This window comes from Oncorhynchus clarkii, unplaced genomic scaffold, assembly GCF_045791955.1.
Source record: "Oncorhynchus clarkii lewisi isolate Uvic-CL-2024 unplaced genomic scaffold, UVic_Ocla_1.0 unplaced_contig_1099_pilon_pilon, whole genome shotgun sequence".
NCBI lineage: Eukaryota > Metazoa > Chordata > Actinopteri > Salmoniformes > Salmonidae > Oncorhynchus > Oncorhynchus clarkii.
In genome coordinates, this window is record NW_027259611.1 from 22,501 (window position 1) to 27,330 (window position 4,830).

General features: G+C 46.0%; 16 non-coding genes across 16 annotated transcripts; all 16 read left to right on the top strand.

Moving 5' to 3' along the window:
- The first annotated feature begins 42 nt into the window (after nucleotides 1-42).
- Nucleotides 43-161, top strand: LOC139400442 (5S ribosomal RNA). Its single transcript, XR_011632563.1, has one exon. It is a non-coding gene; the product is annotated as a 5S ribosomal RNA (ribosomal RNA).
- Nucleotides 162-338: 177 nt separating this feature from the next.
- Nucleotides 339-457, top strand: LOC139400427 (5S ribosomal RNA). Its single transcript, XR_011632548.1, has one exon. It is a non-coding gene; the product is annotated as a 5S ribosomal RNA (ribosomal RNA).
- A 177-nt stretch (nucleotides 458-634) lies between these two features.
- LOC139400428 (5S ribosomal RNA) lies at nucleotides 635-753 on the top strand. Its single transcript, XR_011632549.1, has one exon. It is a non-coding gene; the product is annotated as a 5S ribosomal RNA (ribosomal RNA).
- Nucleotides 754-930: 177 nt separating this feature from the next.
- Nucleotides 931-1,049, top strand: LOC139400429 (5S ribosomal RNA). The gene has a single exon (XR_011632550.1). It is a non-coding gene; the product is annotated as a 5S ribosomal RNA (ribosomal RNA).
- A 177-nt stretch (nucleotides 1,050-1,226) lies between these two features.
- LOC139400443 (5S ribosomal RNA) lies at nucleotides 1,227-1,345 on the top strand. The gene has a single exon (XR_011632564.1). It is a non-coding gene; the product is annotated as a 5S ribosomal RNA (ribosomal RNA).
- A 177-nt stretch (nucleotides 1,346-1,522) lies between these two features.
- Nucleotides 1,523-1,641, top strand: LOC139400430 (5S ribosomal RNA). The gene has a single exon (XR_011632551.1). It is a non-coding gene; the product is annotated as a 5S ribosomal RNA (ribosomal RNA).
- Nucleotides 1,642-1,818: 177 nt separating this feature from the next.
- LOC139400431 (5S ribosomal RNA) lies at nucleotides 1,819-1,937 on the top strand. The gene has a single exon (XR_011632552.1). It is a non-coding gene; the product is annotated as a 5S ribosomal RNA (ribosomal RNA).
- A 177-nt stretch (nucleotides 1,938-2,114) lies between these two features.
- LOC139400432 (5S ribosomal RNA) lies at nucleotides 2,115-2,233 on the top strand. The gene has a single exon (XR_011632553.1). It is a non-coding gene; the product is annotated as a 5S ribosomal RNA (ribosomal RNA).
- A 177-nt stretch (nucleotides 2,234-2,410) lies between these two features.
- LOC139400433 (5S ribosomal RNA) lies at nucleotides 2,411-2,529 on the top strand. The gene has a single exon (XR_011632554.1). It is a non-coding gene; the product is annotated as a 5S ribosomal RNA (ribosomal RNA).
- A 177-nt stretch (nucleotides 2,530-2,706) lies between these two features.
- Nucleotides 2,707-2,825, top strand: LOC139400434 (5S ribosomal RNA). Its single transcript, XR_011632555.1, has one exon. It is a non-coding gene; the product is annotated as a 5S ribosomal RNA (ribosomal RNA).
- A 177-nt stretch (nucleotides 2,826-3,002) lies between these two features.
- LOC139400435 (5S ribosomal RNA) lies at nucleotides 3,003-3,121 on the top strand. The gene has a single exon (XR_011632556.1). It is a non-coding gene; the product is annotated as a 5S ribosomal RNA (ribosomal RNA).
- A 177-nt stretch (nucleotides 3,122-3,298) lies between these two features.
- On the top strand, nucleotides 3,299-3,417 carry LOC139400436 (5S ribosomal RNA). Its single transcript, XR_011632557.1, has one exon. It is a non-coding gene; the product is annotated as a 5S ribosomal RNA (ribosomal RNA).
- A 177-nt stretch (nucleotides 3,418-3,594) lies between these two features.
- On the top strand, nucleotides 3,595-3,713 carry LOC139400438 (5S ribosomal RNA). The gene has a single exon (XR_011632559.1). It is a non-coding gene; the product is annotated as a 5S ribosomal RNA (ribosomal RNA).
- Nucleotides 3,714-3,890: 177 nt separating this feature from the next.
- Nucleotides 3,891-4,009, top strand: LOC139400444 (5S ribosomal RNA). Its single transcript, XR_011632565.1, has one exon. It is a non-coding gene; the product is annotated as a 5S ribosomal RNA (ribosomal RNA).
- A 177-nt stretch (nucleotides 4,010-4,186) lies between these two features.
- Nucleotides 4,187-4,305, top strand: LOC139400439 (5S ribosomal RNA). Its single transcript, XR_011632560.1, has one exon. It is a non-coding gene; the product is annotated as a 5S ribosomal RNA (ribosomal RNA).
- Nucleotides 4,306-4,482: 177 nt separating this feature from the next.
- Nucleotides 4,483-4,601, top strand: LOC139400440 (5S ribosomal RNA). The gene has a single exon (XR_011632561.1). It is a non-coding gene; the product is annotated as a 5S ribosomal RNA (ribosomal RNA).
- Nucleotides 4,602-4,830: the final 229 nt, after the last annotated feature.

A 4,830-nucleotide genomic window follows, 5' to 3' on the forward strand; every position in this document is an offset into this window, starting at 1 on the left:
TACAGTATATGCAATTTCATCCACTTTTTGAGATTGGCTTTCGCTTACGTCCACACCGGCCTGAGTACGCCTGATCTCGTCCGATCTCGGAAGCTAAGCAGGGTCGGGCCTGGTTAGTACTTGGATGGGAGACCGCCTGGGAATACCAGGTGCTGTAAGCTTTTTGTCACTGCCTTGTGGAATTTCAACTCTTTGTCCGTTTTTTCCCACAAGGCTGAAATATGTGCCCTCTCTTTGAAATAAGTAAGCAAGGTTAGTTTGTATTTCATCCAACAATCTGTGCTACAAATTATGGCTACAGTATATGCAATTTCATCCACTTTTTGAGATTGGCTTTCGCTTACGGCCACACCGGCCTGAGTACGCCTGATCTCGTCCGATCTCGGAAGCTAAGCAGGGTCGGGCCTGGTTAGTACTTGGATGGGAGACCGCCTGGGAATACCAGGTGCTGTAAGCTTTTTGTCACTGCCTTGTGGAATTTCAACTCTTTGTCCGTTTTTTCCCACAAGGCTGAAATATGTGCCCTCTCTTTGAAATAAGTAAGCAAGGTTAGTTTGTATTTCATCCAACAATCTGTGCTACAAATTATGGCTACAGTATATGCAATTTCATCCACTTTTTGAGATTGGCTTTCGCTTACGGCCACACCGGCCTGAGTACGCCTGATCTCGTCCGATCTCGGAAGCTAAGCAGGGTCGGGCCTGGTTAGTACTTGGATGGGAGACCGCCTGGGAATACCAGGTGCTGTAAGCTTTTTGTCACTGCCTTGTGGAATTTCAACTCTTTGTCCGTTTTTTCCCACAAGGCTGAAATATGTGCCCTCTCTTTGAAATAAGTAAGCAAGGTTAGTTTGTATTTCATCCAACAATCTGTGCTACAAATTATGGCTACAGTATATGCAATTTCATCCACTTTTTGAGATTGGCTTTCGCTTACGGCCACACCGGCCTGAGTACGCCTGATCTCGTCCGATCTCGGAAGCTAAGCAGGGTCGGGCCTGGTTAGTACTTGGATGGGAGACCGCCTGGGAATACCAGGTGCTGTAAGCTTTTTGTCACTGCCTTGTGGAATTTCAACTCTTTGTCCGTTTTTTCCCACAAGGCTGAAATATGTGCCCTCTCTTTGAAATAAGTAAGCAAGGTTAGTTTGTATTTCATCCAACAATCTGTGCTACAAATTATGGCTACAGTATATGCAATTTCATCCACTTTTTGAGATTGGCTTTCGCTTACGTCCACACCGGCCTGAGTACGCCTGATCTCGTCCGATCTCGGAAGCTAAGCAGGGTCGGGCCTGGTTAGTACTTGGATGGGAGACCGCCTGGGAATACCAGGTGCTGTAAGCTTTTTGTCACTGCCTTGTGGAATTTCAACTCTTTGTCCGTTTTTTCCCACAAGGCTGAAATATGTGCCCTCTCTTTGAAATAAGTAAGCAAGGTTAGTTTGTATTTCATCCAACAATCTGTGCTACAAATTATGGCTACAGTATATGCAATTTCATCCACTTTTTGAGATTGGCTTTCGCTTACGGCCACACCGGCCTGAGTACGCCTGATCTCGTCCGATCTCGGAAGCTAAGCAGGGTCGGGCCTGGTTAGTACTTGGATGGGAGACCGCCTGGGAATACCAGGTGCTGTAAGCTTTTTGTCACTGCCTTGTGGAATTTCAACTCTTTGTCCGTTTTTTCCCACAAGGCTGAAATATGTGCCCTCTCTTTGAAATAAGTAAGCAAGGTTAGTTTGTATTTCATCCAACAATCTGTGCTACAAATTATGGCTACAGTATATGCAATTTCATCCACTTTTTGAGATTGGCTTTCGCTTACGGCCACACCGGCCTGAGTACGCCTGATCTCGTCCGATCTCGGAAGCTAAGCAGGGTCGGGCCTGGTTAGTACTTGGATGGGAGACCGCCTGGGAATACCAGGTGCTGTAAGCTTTTTGTCACTGCCTTGTGGAATTTCAACTCTTTGTCCGTTTTTTCCCACAAGGCTGAAATATGTGCCCTCTCTTTGAAATAAGTAAGCAAGGTTAGTTTGTATTTCATCCAACAATCTGTGCTACAAATTATGGCTACAGTATATGCAATTTCATCCACTTTTTGAGATTGGCTTTCGCTTACGGCCACACCGGCCTGAGTACGCCTGATCTCGTCCGATCTCGGAAGCTAAGCAGGGTCGGGCCTGGTTAGTACTTGGATGGGAGACCGCCTGGGAATACCAGGTGCTGTAAGCTTTTTGTCACTGCCTTGTGGAATTTCAACTCTTTGTCCGTTTTTTCCCACAAGGCTGAAATATGTGCCCTCTCTTTGAAATAAGTAAGCAAGGTTAGTTTGTATTTCATCCAACAATCTGTGCTACAAATTATGGCTACAGTATATGCAATTTCATCCACTTTTTGAGATTGGCTTTCGCTTACGGCCACACCGGCCTGAGTACGCCTGATCTCGTCCGATCTCGGAAGCTAAGCAGGGTCGGGCCTGGTTAGTACTTGGATGGGAGACCGCCTGGGAATACCAGGTGCTGTAAGCTTTTTGTCACTGCCTTGTGGAATTTCAACTCTTTGTCCGTTTTTTCCCACAAGGCTGAAATATGTGCCCTCTCTTTGAAATAAGTAAGCAAGGTTAGTTTGTATTTCATCCAACAATCTGTGCTACAAATTATGGCTACAGTATATGCAATTTCATCCACTTTTTGAGATTGGCTTTCGCTTACGGCCACACCGGCCTGAGTACGCCTGATCTCGTCCGATCTCGGAAGCTAAGCAGGGTCGGGCCTGGTTAGTACTTGGATGGGAGACCGCCTGGGAATACCAGGTGCTGTAAGCTTTTTGTCACTGCCTTGTGGAATTTCAACTCTTTGTCCGTTTTTTCCCACAAGGCTGAAATATGTGCCCTCTCTTTGAAATAAGTAAGCAAGGTTAGTTTGTATTTCATCCAACAATCTGTGCTACAAATTATGGCTACAGTATATGCAATTTCATCCACTTTTTGAGATTGGCTTTCGCTTACGGCCACACCGGCCTGAGTACGCCTGATCTCGTCCGATCTCGGAAGCTAAGCAGGGTCGGGCCTGGTTAGTACTTGGATGGGAGACCGCCTGGGAATACCAGGTGCTGTAAGCTTTTTGTCACTGCCTTGTGGAATTTCAACTCTTTGTCCGTTTTTTCCCACAAGGCTGAAATATGTGCCCTCTCTTTGAAATAAGTAAGCAAGGTTAGTTTGTATTTCATCCAACAATCTGTGCTACAAATTATGGCTACAGTATATGCAATTTCATCCACTTTTTGAGATTGGCTTTCGCTTACGGCCACACCGGCCTGAGTACGCCTGATCTCGTCCGATCTCGGAAGCTAAGCAGGGTCGGGCCTGGTTAGTACTTGGATGGGAGACCGCCTGGGAATACCAGGTGCTGTAAGCTTTTTGTCACTGCCTTGTGGAATTTCAACTCTTTGTCCGTTTTTTCCCACAAGGCTGAAATATGTGCCCTCTCTTTGAAATAAGTAAGCAAGGTTAGTTTGTATTTCATCCAACAATCTGTGCTACAAATTATGGCTACAGTATATGCAATTTCATCCACTTTTTGAGATTGGCTTTCGCTTACGGCCACACCGGCCTGAGTACGCCTGATCTCGTCCGATCTCGGAAGCTAAGCAGGGTCGGGCCTGGTTAGTACTTGGATGGGAGACCGCCTGGGAATACCAGGTGCTGTAAGCTTTTTGTCACTGCCTTGTGGAATTTCAACTCTTTGTCCGTTTTTTCCCACAAGGCTGAAATATGTGCCCTCTCTTTGAAATAAGTAAGCAAGGTTAGTTTGTATTTCATCCAACAATCTGTGCTACAAATTATGGCTACAGTATATGCAATTTCATCCACTTTTTGAGATTGGCTTTCGCTTACGTCCACACCGGCCTGAGTACGCCTGATCTCGTCCGATCTCGGAAGCTAAGCAGGGTCGGGCCTGGTTAGTACTTGGATGGGAGACCGCCTGGGAATACCAGGTGCTGTAAGCTTTTTGTCACTGCCTTGTGGAATTTCAACTCTTTGTCCGTTTTTTCCCACAAGGCTGAAATATGTGCCCTCTCTTTGAAATAAGTAAGCAAGGTTAGTTTGTATTTCATCCAACAATCTGTGCTACAAATTATGGCTACAGTATATGCAATTTCATCCACTTTTTGAGATTGGCTTTCGCTTACGGCCACACCGGCCTGAGTACGCCTGATCTCGTCCGATCTCGGAAGCTAAGCAGGGTCGGGCCTGGTTAGTACTTGGATGGGAGACCGCCTGGGAATACCAGGTGCTGTAAGCTTTTTGTCACTGCCTTGTGGAATTTCAACTCTTTGTCCGTTTTTTCCCACAAGGCTGAAATATGTGCCCTCTCTTTGAAATAAGTAAGCAAGGTTAGTTTGTATTTCATCCAACAATCTGTGCTACAAATTATGGCTACAGTATATGCAATTTCATCCACTTTTTGAGATTGGCTTTCGCTTACGGCCACACCGGCCTGAGTACGCCTGATCTCGTCCGATCTCGGAAGCTAAGCAGGGTCGGGCCTGGTTAGTACTTGGATGGGAGACCGCCTGGGAATACCAGGTGCTGTAAGCTTTTTGTCACTGCCTTGTGGAATTTCAACTCTTTGTCCGTTTTTTCCCACAAGGCTGAAATATGTGCCCTCTCTTTGAAATAAGTAAGCAAGGTTAGTTTGTATTTCATCCAACAATCTGTGCTACAAATTATGGCTACAGTATATGCAATTTCATCCACTTTTTGAGATTGGCTTTCGCTTACGGCCACACCGGCCTGAGTACGCCTGATCTCGTCCGATCTCGGAAGC